General features: G+C 42.7%; 1 long non-coding RNA gene across 1 annotated transcript; it reads right to left on the bottom strand.

Moving 5' to 3' along the window:
• Nucleotides 1-1001: 1001 nt before the first annotated feature.
• Nucleotides 1002-2000, bottom strand: LOC138247315 (uncharacterized). Its single transcript, XR_011194432.1, has 2 exons — nucleotides 1668-2000; nucleotides 1002-1162 (listed from the first exon to the last, which is right to left on the bottom strand). It is a non-coding gene; the product is annotated as an uncharacterized lncRNA (long non-coding RNA).
• Nucleotides 2001-24909: the final 22909 nt, after the last annotated feature.

The following is a 24909-nucleotide window of genomic DNA, read 5'->3' as shown; positions in this document are numbered from 1 at the left end:
AACATTGTATATTAAGGTTAAAATGGGTTCTTTATCAGCAATCAGTTTTTAAGCAAATGGAAGTAGAATCTCGATGCACATGAACTTTTCCCATCTTAGAGGGATGTATCAGAAAGCATAGATCAACTGTTGTTCTTCTGTCCTCTGTACAAAGAGCAAGAAGCACCTGGGTTAGACATCTCTGTATAAACTTAGGAATTAGGCATTATCTAACTGACTCCGGGATACTACGGACTTACACCAATCCCCTTATTGCAAAAACTGTACGTTGATATCTATATATTCCATATGGCTGTTAAAGAATCAGTTAAGGTATCATTTATGAACAAGGCCATCCTAATCTTTATTAGCTCTATTTCTATCAAGAAATGTTATTCGGCTTTGAGCTTTAACTGAATAGTCTACCTGAGGCTCTTCTATTTTCTTTTATATGTACATTGTCCTTTAAGTCAGGGTTAGTTATTATTTACTCATTAAGGTTATATGCTCAAGAGGATTTTACTGTTTAGAATGTGTCCTGTTTAGAAGATGGAACCTCTGTAGGCAGTTTTACTTCAGTTCAGCATCTAATCAGATGTGTATGTGCTGTGCTGCTTAATAGAGAACCATTTAACTACACTTCGTCTGAATATCTACTGTCCACAAGCTCTCATATCTTTTATGGAAATTAATGGCTATGGCTACTTCGAATTTGTAATGTTTTTATAACCTATATTCTAACATCAGCTTAGATTATGGGCCCGATTACGAGTTTGTCCCAAGAATACTGCTGCACTGGCGCTCTCCGGCCTGCTGTATTACGATGTATGCAGACTGAACCGCTGACTGCGTCAGCAGAGTGCTACCCAACAGTGGCGCAGCGGGCTGCAATGTTGGTGGTGAGTACTCCGACGTCATGAAGGTCACAGCTAACCACTGAGCCAATTACAAAAACACAGTTGCACTGTGATCCCCTTGCGGCAGTGTGACAGGTCAAGTAATAATGGAGGCTTTCAGGTGTATTGTATGGGTTATTACAATTTTATTTTGATTGTATTCTTTCCATACTTTGCTTTCTTTCTTTTCTTTTCTTTTATTTTATGATCTATTGTTTGGAAATCCTCTCGGGTCTGTTCTGGTTCTTGACTCTGTTTCTTCTTTCTTCCGTTTTTCAGGTGGGCATCTCAGTGATCAGCCGTGGAGGATACAGGAGAGAAGAAGAAATAAGAGGCCATTTAGAAGGTACGTTTTGCTCTCTTTAACTTTTCCCTTTCTTTTCCTGTCCACTTTTCTTTAAGGTATTTCTCTCTGTTGTCTCTTTTCTTTCCTCCTGTCTTCCCCTTCGCCTTTTCCTGCCCTGTTTTCAGTAATTAATTTCCTTATTTTATTTTTTTTCCTTGCCCTGGGTTGTTCTATAGCCTGTTATCTCTCTTTCTCTCCTTCTCTGAAATCTCGGTTGCCTTTTCTTTTCCTTTTTACGATAGATACTGTGCTTGTCTTTCCTCCCTCCGTTCCTGTGCCATTCTTGCCTTCCTATGATCTCCGCTTTCTCACTTTATTTTAATGTGCCCGGTGCTCAGACTTTCTTTATAACCATCTGTGCTTCCCCGTGCAAAGCCAGCCGCCCCCCCCTTTTAATGTTTCAAAAAACCCTTCTCTCCGTATCCCATTGAGGGTGAACCTAGTACCTGCATGGGACATGTTCTTCCCAGAACGTGGCCTGCCTTTGCGCATCTTCTCTCTCCATAGTTGAAAGTACCCTCCGGACCGCCATCTTCCTTCGGAGCGTCTTTTCCACTGGTCTCCAAGCTTTCATTTCCATCTGCTGCTTCTCTGTCGCCACACGCCACCGTCACTCGAATGCCTCTTTCTCCTGCAGTCTTTTCTGCTTCTCTGCCTGCACACGCTGCCGTCCCTCGAAATCCTCCATCACCCGCCGTCCTCCCGATACCACTAAGCATGGGGTTTAAAACCCCCACCATTTCTGGGTTATCCTGGCGGCTTCCGTTCCAGTGTGGTTCCACCTCTTCAGAGACAGCGTCCCTGCTTGCTGAGGTGCCCCCGGGGTACTTCCATTCCGGCGCTGGTCTTGGCACACCATCACATTCACTCCCCCTAGAGAGTGACTGTTGGAGCCACTTATGAGATGGATATTGAGACAAATAGTCGGCATTGGAAAGAAGGGATACAGGGGAGTGTTGTATCTTGAAGGAAAAGGATTGCAGAGATAAGAACCATCTAAGTATACAAGCATTTGTGTCTTTGTGTTTCGATAACCAGGCTAAGGGAGCATGATCCGTAAGAAGAGTAAAGGATCGTCCTAATAGATAATATCTGAGAGATTTAATGGCCCACTTTATTGCAAGTCATTTCTTTTCCACTGTGGGATAGTTTTCCGCTAAGATATACAATGGGATGGTACTGTCCGTCATCGCCTATGTGAGACAAAACAGCTCCTAACCCTTGATCAGAAGCATCGGTTTGGACTTGGAAGGGTCTGTGGAAATCTGGGCAACATAAAAGAGGTTCAGTAGTCAGTAGGTGTTTTAACCATGGCAAACATTCTTTCCTCAAGTCAGTCAGTTGGGGTATTTGATTAGGTTGTTTCTCCTCGAGTAGGGCAGTTAGAGGGGCCGCAAAATTGGAAAAATGGGGAATAAATTGCCTATAATATCCCACCATGCCCAGGAAAGCTCTGAAATCTTTTTCCTTTTTGGAACAGGGATTTGTGTAATAGCGTCCACCTTCTCCATTTGTGGTTTCAGGGTTCCGTGTCCTATTATATATCCTAAATAATTGATGGTATCCTGCCCTAGTTTGCACTTTACTGGTTTTGCTGTTAGTCCCGCCTGTTGAAGTGCTTTTAATGTGTTGGACAAGTGTGATATATGATCCTCCCATGTTTCACGATATTGTCTAAGTATGCAGACGCATAATCTTGAAAGGGGTGTAACACCATATCACTTAGGGCCAGATGTAGCAAAGTTTTGCGAGTCGGAAATGGCCCGAATCGCTATTTGCGACTGTGCAAAATCGGAAATGGGATGCAAAAACCCAATTTCTGACTTGCAAAAAGCGATGTGAGCCGTTTGCGACTCGCAAAATTTGTGACCCCATTTTGCGACCCGCAAGTAGCAAGTCGCAATTTGCGAGTCGCAAACCATATGCAATAGCAACTCGCAAATTGCAACAAGTCGCAAAAAGCCCATTTTGCACTTGCAATTTACCACTAACTCAGAGCAGGTGGTAAGCAGTACCAAAGTATGAAAGGAGACCCAGAAGCCATCTGGGTTACTCAAGATGGCGGAGATATACCTGATAGCAGTGAGGAGGAGAGTCCACGCAGCCCAGCAGAGGAGGAGGAGGGGCCACAGACAGGAGAAGATTTATAGAACAAGGCAGACCCTTTTTCAGCAAACTGAGGATGAGATATATGACAAATACCGCCTTAGCAGCGCTGCCATACTAGAATTAATTGATTTACTTAAACCACAGCTAGAACACCAGACTCTGCGTGGCTGCGCCATCCCTACGCATGTGCAAGTGCTATGCTCACTGCACCTCTTGGCCTCAGGGAGCCATCAGGGGGTCATTGCTGTGGCAGGTGGGGTATCCCAAAGTGCAGTGTCAAGGTTCCTGAGGGCCTTCCTAGATGCCTTACTCACACACATGTCTCACTTCATATACTTACCAAGGAATGAGGCAGAAATAAACAGCACCAAGCTGGACTTTTACCGCATTGCCAACTTTCCCCATGTCATAGGATGTGTAGATGGGACACATATTCAAATATGCCCCCCTGGAAACCTGGAACATCTTTTCCGCAACAGAAAGTGTACCCACTCACTGAATATACAGGTTGTTTGTGACGCCCATTATGTCATCACTGACATTGTAGCTAAGTTTCCAGGCAGTACCCATGACTCCTACATTTTTAGGCATAGTGGGATACATCAACACCTGGAACGTGGGGAGTTTGGAGACGGATACCTCCTAGGTAGAGCTACATACACCTTGCAGACATACACACAGGTCACTGTGCACACCAACCAGGACTTTCTAACAGTGTTCTTTTTGTGCCCAACAGGTGACAGTGCATATGCTCTAAGGCCATGGATTATGACTCCCTTTTTAACACCCAGCAATGAATGTGAGAGGCGATACAACAATGCACATAAGAGGACCAGGAACCTGATAGAGCGCACTGTTGGACTCCTGAAAGCAAGATTCCGATGCCTCCACCGCAGTGGAGGTGCCCTCCAGTATACCCCCATTACAGCATTCAAAATTGTGGTTGCATGCGCCATCCTCCACAACATAGCCACCCGACGTGGGCTACCTCTCACCCCTGCTGACCCAGATCCTGATGATGAAGAGCAAGAGAAACCACATTACCATCATGGGGATCGGAGTATAGCTAATCAAGGCAGACTGAGACGGGAACACATCGCAACACAATACTTTGGAAGGTACGTGTCAACTCCAACCATACTCACCTATTGACCAAAAACACCATTTGTTAAGTGGAACAGAAAAACTATTTAATTAGTGCAGAAATAGAACTATATACAAGTAATGACTGTTCATGGGCATGTAAATGCAAACCATGCATGGGGCACATTGATCTTATGTGCCACATCAACAGGTCCAGGGTAATGTCTATGTCCTTCTGCGGCTCCTGCCAGCCTGGCTGGTCCCTGGTGCTTCTGCTGTGCTCTGCCTCGTACTCCGTAGCACCCTAGTGTCTGTGGCAGAGACACTGCTCACTGTAGAGCCCTCCTCACTGTCCTGGGGTGTTTCCCCTGTGCCCCTGGACAGATGCCGTACCTCCATTAGGTCTATGACGTGTGTGAGACGTCCCAGGACCCTAGCCACATCCCCTGCAAAATGGCCCATTTCGACCTGGAGGCCAACTGTCCTCCTCGACAGGCCTGTGGTGTTCATAGCCAGCCTGCCGATGGATGTGGCCATCCTATCCAGTCTTTGCAGGAGCTGACTGTCCCTGCGCTGCCCACCCTCGGCCTCGTCCTGCCGCAAGATCCCTTATGGCCAGGGCAAGGTCCCCAGTGTTTGTGGTTATCGTGTCGATTCTTGAGTTAAGTTGCTGCATGCTGGCCTCATTGTTGCGGACAAAGCGGTGCAGCACACCACTAATCCTCCCTAAAATGTTGTTTTGTAGGCGCTGACCACGCAGCAGCTGTGCCTCACTGTGGCTGGGAGGTTGATGGCCGGACGCAGCCTGCAGCCCTGATCTTCTGGACCTGCGTCGCCTGCGCAGCGTTGGCTGCCCTGTGTTTTCCACTGTCTCACTTCTGCCTGTTGCTGGCGCAGCGTCCTGGGACACAAGTGCAGCAGGTGTGGATATTACAGGGATGATGTTGGCCGTGCAGGTGGGAGCTGTCCTCATGAGGCTGGCTGCTGTGAGTTGTGGTGGTGTCTAGTGGGAGACCTGTGGGACATGGGGAACAGACTGTCAGTGTCTCCTATCTGTTGCACACTTCCAAATAAACATTTGCCTATGAACTGCCTACTTGACTACATTTCCCATAATGCATAATTCTGGTGTTTGCTACCCTGAAATGGAGCTATCTTGGTTGAGCATGCCCCTGTCTACATGGTGGGTGGGGGTATGGCATTGATAGGGGTACAGACATGTCACATGGTACTCACCGGTTGATGTGGTGGGCTCTGAGGTGTCCAGGTCCCCAAATCCGGATACTGCCTCCTGGTCCAGGGTTTCCTCCACCCTTTCTTCCAGGGGTGTGGGTGGTGGTACTGACGAAGGTCCCCCTCCTGTGCCTCTCATCTCCCGGAGTCTTTCAGCCACCCTCTCCTTGGTCCGGGAGCGGAGGTCATACCACCTTTTTTTAATTTCATCTATACTCATGTGGCTCACCCCCAGGGAGTTAATTTTATCCTGGATGTCCTGCCACAGCTGTCGTTTGGTGGCTTCAGGCACATTGAGGGCTGCCCTCCCAAATAATTTGTCATAGTGCTGACAGCATTCATCTGTCAGCACCTCCAGCTCCCTCTCTGAGAACTTCAGTTTTCTTTTCCTTGGAGTTCCTTCCATTGCAGCTGCTGTTTCTCCTGTGTGCAGTTCAGCAGTTAAAAAGGGTGTGGTCCTCCCTCCTCCCAGGTGTATTTGTAAACTTCCTGGCTGTGATGTCATCATCATGTGCCAGGAAGTGTTTCCAGAGTGTTCTGGAGTGGTTTCTGGAGTGTTCTGCAGCACCTGTAAGCAATTAACAAGCTAATCGCAATTTGCAACACACACTCGCAAATTGCGAGTTTGTTTTTTGCACGGTCGCAAAAATCGACCTCGCAATCGGCGGACTCGCTCACTGCGTTGCGACTCCAGGTGCGAGTCGCTATTTCGGCACTGTTATTTTACCTGCATTTCGATTTGCGACTCGCATTTTGCGAGTCGCACATTTTTTGTTTGCTACATCTGGCCCTTAATCTCTGGAAAGTGGCTGGTGCCCCATGTAAGTGAAAAGGTAGTATTGTGAAGTGATATAAACCTGAGGGTGTGGCAAAGGCTGTTTTCTCTTTATCACTTTCCTCTAGTGGAATCTGCCAATATCCCTACGTTAAATCCAAAGTAGTCATGTATTGCGCCTTCCCTAACCGTTCTAGGAGATCATCTATCCACGGCGTGGGATATGTATCGAAATGGGAAAGGGCATTTACTTGTCTAAAATGGATGCAAAACCGGATAGAGCCATCCGGTTTGGGGACCAGGACTATAGGGGAACACCAGGGGCTAGATGAGGGTTCAATAATCACTGCTTTCAACATCTCCATAACTTCCTTTTCGACCAACTGCTTTCTGGATTTGGTATCCGATATGGTCTTTGTCGGGACACTCAACTGTTTACAGTATGAATATGATGTTTTATAAGATGGGTTCTACCCGGTATTTTCGAAAAGACTTCTGGATTGGTAGGCACTATATCTTCTAGTTAAGAATATTGATCAGGAATGAGATTAGTACCAAAATGGGGCATATTTTTTGTTCGGATATCAGAAGAGTAGGATACATGGGTATTTCTGTTTCAGAACAGGTAGTAATAAACAAATTACTGGTCTGTGCTTCTTTTCCATGCCATACTTTCAAGAGATTAATATGATATATTTGGCTTCTACTTGACCCGGCTTCTCCACTCTGTATGTTACGGGAGTTACTTTTTCATTTAATGTACAGGGTCCCTGCCAATGAGCCAATAGTTTGTTCTCAGTGGTTGGTAAAAGAATCAACACTTGCTCTCCTATTGTCAACTCGCATGTTTTACTTTTGCATTCTAATATGTTTTCTGTCTCAGCTGAGCTTCTTCAAATATTAATGGACCTCCTCCCAAATGATAGATCAACTATCGTTTAGCTCACTAGTATATGTGAGTACATCCTTTATTTCCTCTTCTGTTTCCTCCCATTGTTCAGCTAGCATCTCCAAAAAGGTATGTGGTTTTCTTCCAACAGGATTTCAAATAGGCTATGTCCCATGGAAGACTGTGGGCCAGATGCAGGAAACTGATTGCGAGTCGCAAACGGCAAAAATTGCCGTTTGCGACTCGCAAATTCCAGTTTCCTATTCAGAAATGCATATTGCGAGTCGGGACCGACTCGCAATATGCATTTCAGAATCGCAAATAGGAAGGGGTGTTCCCTTCCTATTTGCGATTCGGAGTGGTATGCAATACCATTTGCGACCGCATATGCGGTCGCAAGTGGTGTCGCAGTTACCATCCACTTCAAGTGGATGGTAACCCACTCGCAAATTAGAAGGGGTCCCAATGGGACCCCTTCCACTTTGTGAATGGACCCACAAATATTTTTTCAGGGCAGGTAGTTGTCCAAGGGACCACTACCTGCCCTGAAAAAATTCCGAAAAGAAAGGTTTTTTTTTTTTTTTAAGTGCAGCTCGTTTTCCTTTAAGGAAAACGGGCTACACTTAAAAAAAAAAAAATGCTTTATTTAAAAGCAGTCACGAACATGGAGGTCTGCTGACTACAGCAGGCCTCCATGTTTGTGAGTGCCTAGACTCGCTATGGGGCCGCAATTTGCGACCCACCTCATGAATATTAATGAGGTGGGTCATTGCGACCCCATAGCGAGTCGCAGACGGTGTTCTGCATTGGAAATTGCGAATTGCAAGTCGCAATTTCCAAATTTGCTACATCTGGCCCTGTATGAGGGTTCTTAGGGCATATAATACCAAAGGTAATTTCTTCTCCCAATTTTCACCAGCCTTGTTAATGACTTTACATAAGAGATTTTTGATGGTTTTGTTATACCGTTCAATGAGACCATTGGTCTGAGGATGATAAACTGATGTCCATATTTGCTGGACTCCGAGAGTCTGACAAACTTCGGACATTAACCGGGACATAAAGGGGGTTCCCTGATCTGTTAGGGGCTCTTTTGGGAATCTATCTCAGTAAAATAACTCAATCATGGCCTGAGCCACAGTTTTAGAAGTCATACTCGCCAGTGGATAGCTTCGAGGTATCTAGTTGCATACTCTAACAGCACTAAGAGGTATTGGTGACCTTTGGCGGATTGTATCAGGGGTCCCACCAGATCCATACCCACCCTAGTAAAGGGAGTCTCTATGATTGGTAAGGAAAGGAGGTGAGCTTTGGGATCTTTGGAGGGATTAACCAGCTAACATTTGGGACATAGTTGACAGTGTTTCTGTATATCACCATATACCCTGGGCTAATAACACCTCTTTGTTATGGATTCCTCCGTCTTCTCTCTTCCTAAATGACCTTCTCCGGTATCACCATGTGCCGGATTAGGTACTTGTTCTCTGTAGTCTTGTGGAACTACTAACTGAGGTGTTCTGCTACTTGATGAAGGACACACTCGATATAACAAATCATTACTGATTTGAAAATACGGACCTACCGTTGGGACATCATGAGTCAGGGCTCTGACGTTTTTCAATGTGGGGTTATCCCACTGCGATTGTCGGAACTGCCTGCAATGGACAGAATCTGTTTCTTGGAACTCGTTTGAGGGGTAGTTTCATGAGTATTGTCCCTGAAAAACACTTTCTTCTGCTCCTGTTTTTGTGATCTGGTTAGTTTTTCCTTTGGTATATGGTTCTCTATTTCTGAAGGGCCACACAACACCAGGAGTCAGTTTGTTTATTCTGATTTAGGGTATCTAAGAGTTCAGGAAATGATCCATAATCGGTTCCCATAATGAGGTCTTCACCAAGGTCTGGGATCACTCCTACAAGAAGAATTTCTTCCTTCCCTCACAATTTATTTGTATAATAGCGACAGGGTATGTTTTACTATCCCCATGAACACAGGTGATCACCACCTTCTCATCTGTTACCCATTGGTCTGGCCGGATGTATAACTGATTAATTACACTCTGACTACAACCAGAATCTATCAATGTTTTCCTTTTCTTTTGATTCACCAGAAGGAAGGTGGAATTCCGAGTCATTGGCTGTCCTAACCACAATACCCTCCCCTTGGTCATGCCAATCTCCAAAGGCTTTCCTAGGTCCCCTTTTAAAGACAATATCATGCAATGTGCCCCCACTCCGCACAGTGAAAACATTGAGGACCCATTGTGGGTTCCTTGGAGGGGGTGCGAGTAGAACTGGATTTTTCTGTGCCTGCACCCAGTAATGGTTTAGAAGGGAAGGATTTTGGTGGAATTGACCTTGATGCCGATGGTGGTGGCTATACATTGGAGCCCTGGAAATCTGGAGATCGGTGATAGGCACAGGCCAGTTCGACGGCGGTGGTATTATTGAGACCAGGATGCTGGCGAATCCAATTCCTCGTAGAGGTGGGTAGTGCATCTAGATATTGTTCTAGTACTACTGTCTTGAACATTTCTTCTTTGGTGGTATCGGTGGGGTTCAGCCATTTGCTGGCTTCATAATGGACCCTATAATAAAGGGCACGGGGATTTTCGAGACTCACCCATCTCGTATGCTAGAAGTGAAGTCGGTAATTTTCCTGGTGTAGACCTACCCGTTCCAGAATCGCTTTTTAATTTTCGGCATAAGGTGCTATACCTCCTGGTTTCACTGACTGATAACCTGCCTGAAGAGTCCCCGTCAGGAGGGGAGCAATATATTGCCCCCATATTTCCATAGGCCAGTTGGAGGAACTGGCTACCCATTCAAAGTTCGTAAAAAATGCATTGGGATCCTGATTCTTCTGATATTTCTGTAGAACACTACTAGGTACATTGGGGTGAACTCTAGTCATTGCTATCGTTTCAGTCAGTTTCCCAATGGCAGTCTCATGCACTAACTGATATTGGCAATAATTGTTGCCTGACTTTTCAAGGCGGTTTGTAATGCTTCACATTCTTTTTTTGCCTCTTTTAACTGTTCTTCCCAGACAAGTTGCAAATGTCGTTGGCGCTCAGCTAACTGTGCAATCATATCCGCTAGGGTTGCTTTCTCCTCCATTTCCTGAGCCTGTCCTTTAAAAGGGAAGTAAATATCCAACTTCTGACACCACTGTGACAGGTCCAGTAATAATAGAGGTTTTCAGGAATATTGTATGGGTTATTATGATTTTATTTTGATTGTATTCTTTTCATGCTTTGCTTTCCTTCTTTTTTTTAAATTTTATTTTATGATCTATTGTTTGGAAATCCTCTCGGGTCTGTTCTGGTTCTTGACTCTGTTTCTTCTTTCTTCCATTTTTCAGGTGGGCATCTCAGCGATCAGCCGTGGAGGATATAGGAGAGAAGAAGAAATAAGAGGCTGTTTAGAAGGTAAGTTTTGCTCTCTTTAACGTTTCCTTTTCTTTTCCTGTCCTCTTTTCTTTAAGGTATTTCTCTCTGTTGTCTCTTTTCTTTCCTCCTGTCTTCCCCTTCGCCTTTTCCCGCCCTGTTTTCAGTAATTCTTTTCCTTATTCTTTTTTCTTTTTCCTTGTCCTGGGTTGTTCTATAGCCTGTTATCTCTCTCTCTTTCTCTGAAATGTCGGTTGCCTTTTCTTTTGCATTTTACTGTTGACACTTTCCTTATCTTTCCTCCCTCCATTTCCTTGCCTTTCTTGCCTTCCTATGGTCTTCACATTCTCTCTTTATTTGAATGTGCCCGGTACGCAGACTTAAGTTATAACCATTCATGCTTCCCCATGCCCAGCCAGCCCCCTCCCTCCTTTCAATGTCTCGAAAAGCCCTTCTCCTCATATCCCGTTGAGGGCGAACCTCGTACCTGCATGGGCCACGTTCTTCCCAGAATGTGGCCGGCCTTTGTGCGACTTCTCTCTCCGTAGTCGGAAAAGTCCTCCGGACTGCTTCTCTGTCGCCACACGCCACACGGCATCCCCCGAATTCCTGCCGTCCTTCCGATACCATTTTCGGGTCATCCTGGCGGCTTCCGTTCCAGTGTGGTTCCGCCTCTTCAGAGACAGCGCCCCTGCTTGCCGAGATGCCCCCGTGGTACTTCCATTCCGGCGCCAGTCTCGGTGCACTATCACAGGCAGTTAGCTGATGGCGGTAGGACATTGTGGTGTGCTGTCAGCAAAGCACCAGAAAAGTGCCCATTGGATAGATTAAAAACAACACAGCTGACATTCATTGGCCAGGTGGACACACCTGCAAATCACACTATAAAACTCACACTATGCCAGACAATGATCCTTTGCCTCACTACTGCAGCACAGCAAGACAGAGACCACACATCATTGTTTCATTTTTGTGAGATAAGGCAGCCCTTTTTTCCCATTCTGTTTACTCTTTTCACACATTTCTTCTAATTGTTTCCCCAATATCACTTGTCTTGTTTTTTTAGTCCTTGTCACCCACTTTAATTTACAGTCATGTCTCATTCTAAAAATCCATCTTTTTCTGAGGATGAGTTGAGAGTCATGGTGGATGAAATCATAAGAGTAGAGTCACAATTGTTTGGAGCGTAAGTCCAACATACCCTTCTCAGTAGGAAAATGGAAATGTGGCAAAGGATAGTCGACAGAGTGAATGCTGTAGGCAGCACCTCACACACAAAGGAGAATATTAGGAAGAGGTGGAACGACCTGCAGGGGAAGGTGCATTCCCTGGCCCTCAGGCAACACATGGAATACTAGAAGACTGGTGGTGGTCCTCCCAGTGCCCTATTGCAACTCTTTCCCCTGAAGGGAAGGTTTTGGCCATCCTGCATCCTGAGGGCTTGACAGGAATAGCTGAGGGAGTAGAGTCTTTTTAATTCACATCACAATAACTATCACAAAACTTCAATGTCCTGTATGCTCACATGTCAGCTTTTGCCATTGTGTTGCCCATTACTTTCCTAACTTTCAATACCCAAAGTATCAGAGATTGTCAATATGTATTGTCGTCCATAACACCACATGTATCAATCTCCATTACATGCCATATATTGAAATGAGGTCTGTTAGTGTGTTACTAGTAAAATACTGTCACAAGACCCATGGTTTGTGTCAATATGTATAAGTATGGTCCAACCTAACTGCAATGTGACAATAAGAATTTAAGACTAACCATTTGTCAAGTATTTGGAAGTAGAGAGAGTGACATGACTACAACAACCATGAGGTCCTGCTTCTGTAACTCAAAAGAAGAGGCCATTGTGCTCTTGCCCATTCACATGTTTGCCATGTCACAACTGATGTCTCTAATCATGGAGTTTACCATTTGCCTAGTGTTGGTAGTTAGAAAGTGACGTGACTACAACTACCACGAGGCCTGTTTCTGTAACTCAAAGCAAGAGGCCATTGTGCTTTTGCCCATATTCACTTGTTTGTCATGTCACAAGTGATGTCCCTCATAATGGAGTTTACTGTTTGTCTAGTGTTGGGAATTAGAATGAGGCTATGTTTCTGTAACTCAAAACAAGTGGTTATTGTGCCCTTGCCCATTTTCACTTGTTCGTCATGTCACAACTGATGTTCACTCATCATGGACTGAGCAAACTACATATCATGCATAACTCAGAGATTTGTCTGCCTACCTAGCTTGATATTGTCTTGGTATCCACAAATGAAACTATTGATGGCATGAGTGACATCTTACCAAGTGTGTACATCATTTACTTGTAAGGCATTAAGCTGCTTCAGCCGATTGGAAGTGGCAGGTAACCCACTCAATTTGCAATGCTCACATGATGACTACTGCTACATACACAACCAAGTTGTGTGTTAACCTGTATCATTCACTACTAGGCCTCGGATTGGTTAAATATACATGTTACTTCTCCACTGTATTGGCTTAACTTTTTGTTAGATGTCATGTTCAAATCTTATTCTAAAATGTAACTTATCAGCACACTCAATGAGCTGTGCAATTCTAGATGGGTTTTTGCAACCTCTACATATGTCTTGTCAGTAACCTCAATACCATGGAAATACATCACAATATGAAACCCTCCCTATTAACATTTGCCTAGGTCTCTGCTTACTGTGACACAAAACATTTGAATGTAGATTCCACACTTCCACCAATAATAATGTTCTCTATTTCACAACAGGTCGATCTGGCACAGTTGGGCAGAAAAAATCCACCAAACAGTCTCCCAACCCACCCCCGGATAAAGCCCTCAGGGATGACAACACTCCTGGTCATGCAGATATGGATGACGGAACTGGCACATGTGGTGAGCCTAGTCAGACAGCAAAATTGAGTCTCAATGTGCCCACACCAACATCTCCCATCCCAGCTGCAACATCTCAGCCAACAACATTCCCCCCAACCTGTGTACCTAGCACGGTGCCCCCCATCCTGGATCCTGAAGTGCAAATCACCAACCCTGAAACAGGGGGACCAGGACCTAGTTGGAGAGGGCACACTGGGCCAAGGGCCCAGTGTCTTGGTGGTAGGGTCCATGGAAGGAATCCTGGGGGTCAGCAGAGTGAGGCCACTGGAGCCACTCATGACCTGGACACCATCAGCCAAGTCCTGAGGGTGTATCAGGAGTCCCAAGGCATGATGGGCCAGTTAGCTACCGAACTCCAGAAAATTAAGCAACTGCAGAGTGACATGTACCAACAATGGAGGCCCATAACCCCAACAAGGGCACCCTAACAGGGGTGCTGATGGATTTCCATACAACCCTGAGCAGAGCTTTTCCACCACCATCTACCCCTTCCTGTAATGCAACCACATAAATCCCTTCTATATCTGTGTGTTAGAAAAGGGGTCTTTGGTTGGCAGTCAGGTTACCCCCTGTCCAAGCAAGGAACCTCACTCTAGTCAGGGTAAATTATACACAATCCAAATTATCCTGTGTCTACCCTCTGGTAGCTTGGTACTGAGCAGTCAGGCTTAACCTAGAAGGCAATGTGTAAAGTATCTGTGCAATAAATCATACAATACCACAATATAGCACCACAAAAATGCACCACACAGTGTTTAGAAAAATATATAATATTCATCTGGATAAATGAAGGTCAAAACGATTAAAGATGCAATAAGTAAATGTAGAGATATCACTGAAAAGTGATTCAAAGTGTCTTAAGTCTTTTAAAAGCAAACAAAGTCTCTTTCAAGCACAAAGTACATGGTTTGTGTGAAAACTCTCTTCAAAGGGCCTCAGAGTAGGAGATGCATGGAAACAAAAGGGTGTGCATTGATTTCTCGGGCCGCACACAGAGTTGCGTCATTTAGTTTTTACACAAAGACAGCTGTGCGTCGATTTCCGGCGCTTGGTCATGGATCCTCTTTAGGTTGCAGGGTTTTCAGACGCCCCTTGGGGCGATGCGTGGATTTCCGGCGCTGCTAGGATGAAGTCACAGGAGCTGTGTCGATGAGTAGGTGTTGTGTTGAATTTTCTACCGTACAGCAGGCGCTGTGTTGATTCCTCTCTGGAAGACGGGCTGCGTTGTTCCGGCTTGGCTGTGCGTTGATCCGGCGAGACCGTGGGTCGAAGTTCCGGTCGCTACGCTGACGCTGCGGCGATCTTCTCGTGGCTAAGTTGGGCTGTGTTGTTCCGGTTCGGCGTGCAGTGAAATTTTCACCACAATGCAGGCTGTACTTCGTTTCTGGCAGGCTGTGCGTCAGATTTTGCCTTCTTGTAGCGATGAAGTCTTTTTGGTCCTGAGACTTCAGGAAACAGGAGGCACGCTCTATCCAAGCCCTTGGAGAGCACTTCTTCACCACAGCCAGAGATCAGCAATGCAGCAGGGCAACAGCAAGGCAGCAGTCCTTCACAGAAAGCAGACAGGGGAGTCCTTTGAGCAACGAGGCAGGTCTTCTTGGCAGGGTGCAGGTTCTGGTTCAGGTTCTCTTCTCCAGGAAGTTTCTGAGTTGGTAGGGGCAGAGGCCCTGTTTTTATACCTAAATGTGCCTTTGAAGTGGGGCAGACTTCAAAGAGTGGCTAAGAAGTGCACCAGGTCCCCTTTCAGTTCAATTCTGTCTGTCAGGGTCCCAGTAGGAGGTGTGGCAGTCCTTTGTGTGAGAGCAGACCCTCCACCCATTCTTGCCCAGGAAGACCCATTCAAAATGCAGATGTATGCAAGTGAGGCTGAGTATCCTGTGTTTGGGGTGTGTCTGGGTGAATGCACACAGAGCTGCCAACTAAACCCAGTCAAACGTGAACTGTAAGGCACAGAAAGATTTAAGTGCAGAGAAATGCTCACTTTGTAAAAGTGGCATTTCTAAAATAATAATATTAAATCCAACTTCACCAGTCAGCAGGATTTTGTATCACCATTCTGGCCATACTAAATATGACCATCCTACTCCTTTCAGATCAGCAGCTACCACTCAAACAATGTATGAGGGCAGCCCCAATGTTAGCCTATAAAGGGAGCAGGCCTCACAGCAGTGTAAAAACAAATTTAGGAGTTTTACACGACCAGGACATGTAAACTACACAGGCACATGTCCTGCCTTTTACCTTCACAGCACCCTGCCCTAGGGGTTACCTAGTGCACACCTTAGAGGTGACTTATATGTAAAAAAGGGGAGTTTTAGGCTTGGCAAGTACGTTTAAATGCCAAGTCGGATTGGCCGTGAAACTGCATATAAAGGCCTGAGAAAAGGTTAAGGGGCAACTTAATTGGGTGCCACAATCAGTGCTGCAGATCCACTAGTAGCTTTTAATCTACAGACCTTGGGCACATATAGTGCAGTCTACTGGGACTTATAAGTAAATTAAGTAGCCCGATTGGGCATGATCCAATGTTACCATGTTTAAAGGGAGAGAGCATATGCACTTTAGCCCTGGTTAGCAGTGGTAAAGTGTGCAGAGTTGAAAAACCAGCAAAAACAGTATCTCAAAAATGGAGGGAGGCAGGCGAAAAGTTAGGGGTGACCACCATAAGGCTGTCTGGTCTAACACTGTGGCAGCCACTGGAAGGGTGGCCTTGCCAGAGGAAGGAACACCATCAGACACCCCTGCCTCTACAGCAGCTGAACCCCCCGCCCTCACAAGTGGGGATGTCCACGTAAATATCCAAAATGAGCGGATGGAAAGACACCCACCAGTGCCAGCAAGAAACTTTAACCTTAATTTCCGCCTTAGTGTGTCACACATTCACTCTGTGGACTGATCTGGACAGTATTCCATTTCTGATGGGAGGAGTAATCTGAATTTTGGATTTTAGATGATTTGGCATCTACATCTGTGGTTTCATTCACCATGACTGACGACTTCACTTTTCTTTTATGTTTGTTTTTGCACCAAGTATGTCTTCACCTTAAACACTATAATAAATTCAAAAGTCATAAACTCATTGTCTGCTATTGTACATTTTACATTTAGCAATGGAGATATATAAACCTATGTGAACTATACAAAGACAAAACAAGCTACTTGTGTACGCATAGATAAGTTGCACGTACACATTTTATAGCTCAGGATCACAACCATGCCAGACCAACACATACATACATGTATCTTGTCTAAAAACATTTTTATCACATTGTTCAAATCATAGGCTGGTAAGATGAAACACAGCAAATTATACATGGTTGAATCATAATGTGTAAGTGCTCAAATGTACAGATAAAGCCCTCCAGAATGTGGAGGGAAGGGCTATATCAAATACTGTCCTGTAGAATAGGCAAACATGAATTTAGTTGATGTCATCACCTGGAGGCATATTGTGATCACAGGGTCATTACAATCCAGTGCTTTCGCATCTGTTGGTATGACACAAACGTCAGTGATGTGCCATAGGCATTTTGACCTACAATGATGAAACACATGAACAGCTACATACAGTTCATGCAAAAAGAGTGTTTAGCCAATGTGAAGGGAAACTAACATGAATTTGGCCTACAACTTCATATTTTCTGAGCACATGATGACACATCATGGCCACCACAAGAAAAAGAACAAGTCCAATGTAGTCTCCTTAACTTCCATCCTATCACTGTACAAGCTGTATTGGCACAGGTCCTGTACACACAAAGTCTGTGAAATACAATCTAGGAACAATCCATGTCCACTTTATATGTCCCAACAGCATTATATACTTACTAATGTCACAACTCTGACATTTTCAAATAACGATGCCGTGATGAAGGTACCTAAGCAAACACAAAAACAAATAATATAGCTATGAAACCATACATATAACACAATTCACATAGCAAATGTCTGCAGAACGTAGTCCATGATGAAAATCTGACATAAACAAAGCAACATCAACAAAAAGAGAATGTGTCAAAACCTTCCTCACCAAACACCCTTTGCCAGATTTTGACAGAGCTTCAGGTTACCAACATTTTCAAAAAACATACTCCTCACATCCTCACAACAAGAGCTCATTGTACAGTCAAAGTCATGACATCTCATGGCATACTTACACTCATGAGCAGAAGTTGTTGACGGGATCTTGTTGCAAGTCAGCTCCTTCCTCTTTACCACTATCGTTGTCATTTCACATTTCAGGATTCTCACCCGAAGGCACCTCAGGCTCTCCCTCCTCTGCGATGTAAGGGATGTTCCATTGCAGGGAGATGTTATGGAGCATGCAGCAGGCCATGCAGATTTTACACACTTTGCCGGGTGAGTAGAGGAGGGCTTCCCAGTCTTGTCCAGACAGTGAAATATGGCCTTCAGGAGCCCACAAACCCTCCACTGACGTGTTCTTTCATGCGCCTCATTGAAGAAGACTTCCCCTGGCATAGTTGGATTCCTCAGCGGTGTTAGCAACCAAAGACGGTTGGGTTATGCTGAGTTTCATGTTTTGTAATGAGACATAAGTGCTGCAATGAGTCAAACAGTTCCTGATTAAAGCACCTGACATTACAAACACAAAGTTAGGACAGATGTTACTTACCAACAAGCCAGACCCTCTCCGGTTGTAGTTGTGACATCAGCTTCGGTATGGTGCTGTTCTGCATTACAAAGGAATCATAGGCTGAACCTGGGAACAAGGCACAGACATTTGAAATGAACAAATATGGCAATTAGACAACTTGCACATTGATAGAATGAAAGTGCTTCCTGTTTCAATAGACTTTTTCACTGGCATGCGGTAGTACTAATGCAATATGGGTGCCATCAATGGCTCCCACCACATGTGGGAGGTTACCAAATCCATAGAAGTCAACCCTCACATTGGCTAAATCCTCACATCACGAACCAGATATACCTGTCAATGTATTTCATCATTGTTGATAGCACAACTTTTAATACACCACTGAACGTAGGTTGTGACATATCACCAGATATAACAACTGTATATTGAAACGATCCTGTGGCCAGAAAGTGTAATACTGCCATGAGTCTCACAAAAGGCTGCATACATGTTGGATTAGTGTTTTCAGGCATGAGATCAGGATCCAACTGACAACATAAATCTTGTTTTGTCTGCCTATTCAAACAAAACATCTTTATAACATTCCTTTCCTCCATGGTTTGAAGGTCTAGAAATGGACGGTACATTGGAGGTTGTCATCTCCATTCTCTCCAGGGTACCTATGTGTGGAATCAAAAAATTGGAGCATTAGTTACAGTGTCCAGAGCAACATATATGATGAGTAGGCCAAAAGTAATGCAAGAAAACAGAACTGATTGAAAAGCCATTTCACACATTTCAAATTGCAATTGACTACTACCCAAAATTCAGTGATAATCCCAGTTATTGTCTACATGTGTCTTCTACATATATGTGCACATTAAACACCGAAATGTTCCTCATTTACACCTTGATATTGAAAAGTATGTTTTGTCCTCCAAAATACCATCACTAGTGGTCTACACTGCACCATGATTATATGGCATTTATGGCAAGTAAGCGCACTACACTGATGATTGTGTAGAAGAAATCACAGACCAGTTGAGTAGTACATATGTAAACATGTTACAACACATTTATTGTGGTGGTGATGCATTTGCCAATCACCAATAATGTAGTTTCAACTGCTAAAATGGCGGATGCCTGACCTCAGATATTGGACATTTGGAAGTGCCTAGGGCTATATGGCTGCCAGTCCTCTTTTGATGACCATCATTGTGGCTAACGCTGTGTGACGGTTGTCTGTTGTTGATAACAAGAAGTTGGGTATAAATTAATCAACCAAGATCTTGCATGACTTGCATGCCAGAAGCTCTGCATGCTCATTTGGGTGCTTTAAGCACTGTGGGATTGGATAAGATTATATTTACTGCATAATATCATAATCGATCAAGACAGATATTTTGAATGCTCAGCATGTGCTAAAAACAGGTCTTCTTAGGATAATATTGAGTTTTAATTGTGAAAGTCAGTTCCAAATTGACAACCACAGTATCTTTTGTATCTAACATGGGTGGTTTTTCATATGGGCAGAAAGGATGTACTCAGCATAATATTGAGCTATATTTGGGCAAGTCAGTATCACATTGGCAAGCGCAGTATATCCTGGACTTGATATGGGAGGTTTTGTTTCAATATTCGAGCCGAAAGGATTATTTTGACAGAGTGGTGTATTTTCTAATAATATAAGGACCAGCCGCTTTCAGTATATTTTTATAAAGATTGCTGATGTAGGACAGAATAGGAGCTCACCGCTATCCTTACCCATACTATCCATGAATATTTATGTAGGGGATTACTCTGATGCTATAGTGTTTGCATTAGATGTGGGTTGCCACAAAATAGTATGGAAATAAATGCATACAGGGGATAGTCCTTAAAGTATGTGTACTGACTATTGTTTTTGTAACTGCTACTAGAAATCCCTCATGAATTGTAGCATGTAGTACATATATATATATATATACATATATATATATATATATATATATATATATATATATATATATATATATATACTGTATATATATATAAACAAACCTCATATACTCAAAATAAACTCATGTGGCCCAAGAGGGGTGGTGCAAAAACTGGCACGAGCAAGCTGGTAATTCATAATCCAACAAAAAACACAAAAATAAAAATATAGCACGCTCAGGATTCAGGGAAAGTGAAAAACATATTTAATCAAAGCACAACAGGTTTCAGCTGACACAGCAGCCTTGGTCATGTGATATTCACCACCAATCCACCATTGCTAAATACTATTCATTCATAAACATAGAAATAAGACAAAAACAGCAGATACCAGATAAAAGATGGAAATCCATAGAATCACAACCTCATTAGAAATACATCAAGGTTATAATGGCTAGTAAGATCTATACCAGTACACACAATTGTCAAACATATAAATAAATAAATATATATAAATATATAAATATATAAATATACAAATATATTTGCTCCTGCCTTTTTTTAGGCTGGTGGGAAGAGAATATCTTTAAAGACAAAGAAAAGTATCCAGAAACCAGTCAGGCAATCTTATGGTTAAGATATATTGATGATCTTTTCATTATTTGGAATGGTTCTGAAGAAGAAGCTTCTCATTTTGTTTGTAAATTAAACAATAATGATTTGAACATAGGTTTGACGTATAAAATGAGTAGATCTTCAATTGAGTTTTTGGATACCCTTATAAAGATTGATGAACGTAAGATTAATACTGAACTCTTTCACAAGTGCACAGCAGGTAACAGTTTATTACATGCTTCTAGTGGCCACCCAGAAAATTTAAAATGGAGCATCCCTTATGGAGAGTTGCTAAGAGCTAAAAGAGTTAGTAGCACTAATGAAGTCTTTGAAATTGAGCAAAAAGAGATGATTAAGAGATTCAAACAGCGGGGATACCCTGAGTGGGTTATCAAAAAAGCAACTGACAAAATCAAGGGGATAAAAAGAACTGATATTTTATTTGATAATACTCTCAAACAAAAGATGGATGACAATGATGACACAAGACTTATTATGACTTACAATGATGACACAAAACAATTTAAGACTATTGCAAAAAATTGGAAGATACTAAAAAGTTACCCCGTTATTGGGGATTCAGTACTAAATAGACCTCAGATTACGTATGGAAGAGGACGCAGTTTACAGGATATGTTAAGATCTAATGACATTACCACTATGTCACAACTCAGACAACATGGGTTACAAGTTTTGTTTCCCTGTGGGCATTGCAAAGCATGCCGTAATAGTGTTATGCGCAAACAATATGCACTATGCAAACCCGGTAAAATCAGGTTAATCAATCAATTTATAACATGTAGTACTCCATTTGTGATCTATATATTGGAGTGTCCATGTCAAAGATGGTACGTTGGGAGTACTAAACACAGTGTTAAGAAACGGATTTTGGAACATATGCGTGCAATAACTTCAGTTGATGAACATTATCCAGTAGCAAGGCACTTTAAAGAAAAACATAATTCTGATTGGACTCAGTTGTCTTACTTCGGCATTGAACATGTCCCTCCATTTTACAGAGGGGGTAACAGAGAACTAACATTGAGGAAAAAAGAGTCAAAATACATTTTAGACTTGGAGACTAAGGATTGAATATTGGGGAAGAATTGAATACCCATTTATATGATAATTGAAAAACAATTATAATAGGGTATAATATCTTAGATAGGATTGTGTGTAGTGACTACCATTAATGAATTTAAAAGAACATAAAAGAACTTAAAATAATTTGAATTTTTGTTTAATGTTTTTTGAATGTCAATAGATTATGTAAATAGGAGATTTTATCTTTTGTAATTAGTATATTTTCCATGATAATGTTTTTTAGTAGTTGATTAGATTTGGGGATATATGGTCAATTGATTAAATGTATTTATTTATTTATATGTCTTTCCAGATTTAATGGGTCGGATGGAATTTATGCTGATTTCCACTTGCCACCGCTGTCTCTATAATGCACGTTATTGGGTGTTGTCAGTGCAGATTCACAGATAAGAAAATGTTTTAAAAGTTTTTTTGATATAGTTGGTCTGTCCCATTAATATTAACTGTATAGAAATTGATATAGGGGTACTACTATTGCAGTTACTGTGGTTAAGGTTTCATTATTTGAATTATTCCTTACATCTTGTGGTTTTAGTTCACCGTTGGGCTTATAATTGATAATAAATTATTATGATATAATAGTCCGGTGGATTACCACTATAGCTACAACTTTACCTTCCGCTTCTGTATGATAATTTACCCCAATATATGTCTATTTATATGGTCATATGGTTATAAAATTATATAATTGTATATTTATATATTTATATATATTTATTTATTTATATGTTTGACAATTGTGTGTACTGGTATAGATCTTACTAGCCATTATAACCTTGATGTATTTCTAATGAGGTTGTGATTCTATGGTTTTCCATCTTTTATCTGGTATCTGCTGTTTTTGTCTTATTTCTATGTTTATGAATGAACAGTATTTAGCAATGGTGGATTGGTGGTGAATATCACGTGACCAGGCTGCTGTGTCAGCCGAAACACGTTGTGCTTTGATTAAATATGTTTTTCACTTTCCTTGAACCCTGAGCGTGCTATATTTTTATTTTTGTGTTCTTTGTTGGAATAGATATAGATATATATATCCCTCTCCATAATTGCTCCGTGCAGGGCCACAGACCCTCCAGGGCGGCTGCGGTAAAAGATGAAGCATCCCAATATTAATTGCAACAAAAAGCTGAAGCACCAATCCACAGTAAAATCAAGAGTCTTATTTCTTTAGAGCAGCAGAAATCGTGAGTTTTCAATCCTGACGTGTTTCGGCTCATGCCTTGATCACAGGTAATTTGAAACAGATGTGCCTTCTCACAGTGTTTTCCAACCATCAGCACGTGGTTCAATAATCTGAAATACAAATCCCATAATGTACCTTAATGTTTGGTATTTTGCTCAACAGTACTTAATCTATATAGTGCTCAAATAGCGTGAAAGGCGTCACAGTTCCAAGCATGTTATACAGTATGTATTCCATATCCACAGGCTGTGCCATGCACCTGCTGCTCCCAAAATAAAAGTTCACACCGAAAATAAACCATGTAAGCTATTATCCAGTTTCATGAAGTATTTGATCCTCTTATGCATGTGAATAGTTTATCTGCTGCCTGTGTGAGGTTTGGAATTTAAAGTAGCTCGATGTTTATCATTCCATGTTTATTATTACGTTAAGTGGCAGGGATCCTTTTTCTAATACCCATATTTTATTTAATTAAAGGGCTATTCTCAGTAATTGATGTTTTATTTTGTTATCTGAGCTTTCTTCTAGCAAACTGTGATAGTTTTGTACCAGGAGCTCAAGCACTATGTATGTATAAAGTGATAAATGTTTATTTTTAAAATAGGATTATTGTTTCCATGATATCTGCTAACACATATGTATATTCCTACTGTTTTTGTTTTGTTTTTTAATAATTATTTTTTGTGGTATTTGAACATCTAACTATAAGGTTACTTTAACCTTTGTTTTTGTCAGTCAATTTCTAAGGTATTTCTTAACATAAGCTAAAATGTTATTACCATATCTATTTATAATGTCACTTTAACAGTTGTTGTTTTTCAGTGAATTGTTGAAGGTCTTTTAACATAGGGTAAGATCATATTACCATACCTAACTATGATGTCAATTTAACTTTTGTTTTTTTTTCAGTGTACTTCGGTTTTATTTTTTATCACATTCCTCCAGCTTCCCCACTGATGGCAGTTTTTCGCTGTTAGCAAAAGTGGGTTGCCCGCAGGGCTTAGCTTTTGACAAGGTCTCTGGCAAGGCCACCCATTGATGGCAACCCACATGACTGAAGGCTGTACGCAATGGGGTGCCAGCTGCCTGCAGGGCCAAATGCTGTGTGCAGTGTGGGGCTGGCCACAGGGCCTGCTCTATGGTCAGTCCCTGCCTTCATTCGCCCATGGGCAGCCAACTCCACTGCATGCAGCATTGGGGTACTCACAGAGGCCATTTGGGTGCAGGGTGTAGCATTCGTCCAGGCTACACCTCATTTTAGCCAACCCCATTCCTCTGTAAATACCCACCCTATAAACATATACTGTATATATATTTTTAAGTGCTGCAGTTCCTTACACTACTTCTATCAAGCATCACATCCTTGTACTGTGGAACCATACAGGCATTTCCCAGTTAAACTTGCATGGTCCTACTCCCTACCTCTTAAGAGGGCTGCACTGGTTTCCCTGGAAGTACTGTGGTACCAGCAGTATGAACATTTTTTAAACACTAACCCCCGCCCCATAAGTGCTAGGCAGTCAAAGCTACCTGCAGCTAGGCCTTGCATCAAACCCCTCACTGGCAGCCACCACCCACCCATTGTGCAGGCCTTTGGTAGGCCAGGCCCTTCGTCCAATTCACCCCCCCAACAGTCAGCCAACCCCTTTGCCAGGTAGGGCCTTTGGCGGTGACATGAGGTTGGTAGCAGGAAGTCACTGAAGACACTCAGGCCAGCCATCTTTGTTAACATCTTTTTAATCTGGTTAGTGTCCTGCGGGACCAGGTCAAACCAAATGACAATAACAAAAAAAATAACAAAAAGCAGGTGCTGTGAAGCAAGAACTAACTTTCCGCCAAACTTTGTATATTTCACTCAGCGGAGGATTTGTGAAACCAACAAATCTCAAGATGAGATCTGATTGACTGCCA

This window comes from Pleurodeles waltl, chromosome 7 (genome assembly GCF_031143425.1).
Source record: "Pleurodeles waltl isolate 20211129_DDA chromosome 7, aPleWal1.hap1.20221129, whole genome shotgun sequence".
NCBI classification, from domain to species: Eukaryota; Metazoa; Chordata; class Amphibia; order Caudata; family Salamandridae; genus Pleurodeles; species Pleurodeles waltl.
The sequence above is the reverse complement of the archived record's forward strand: the minus strand, read 5'-3'. Positions and strand labels throughout refer to the sequence as shown.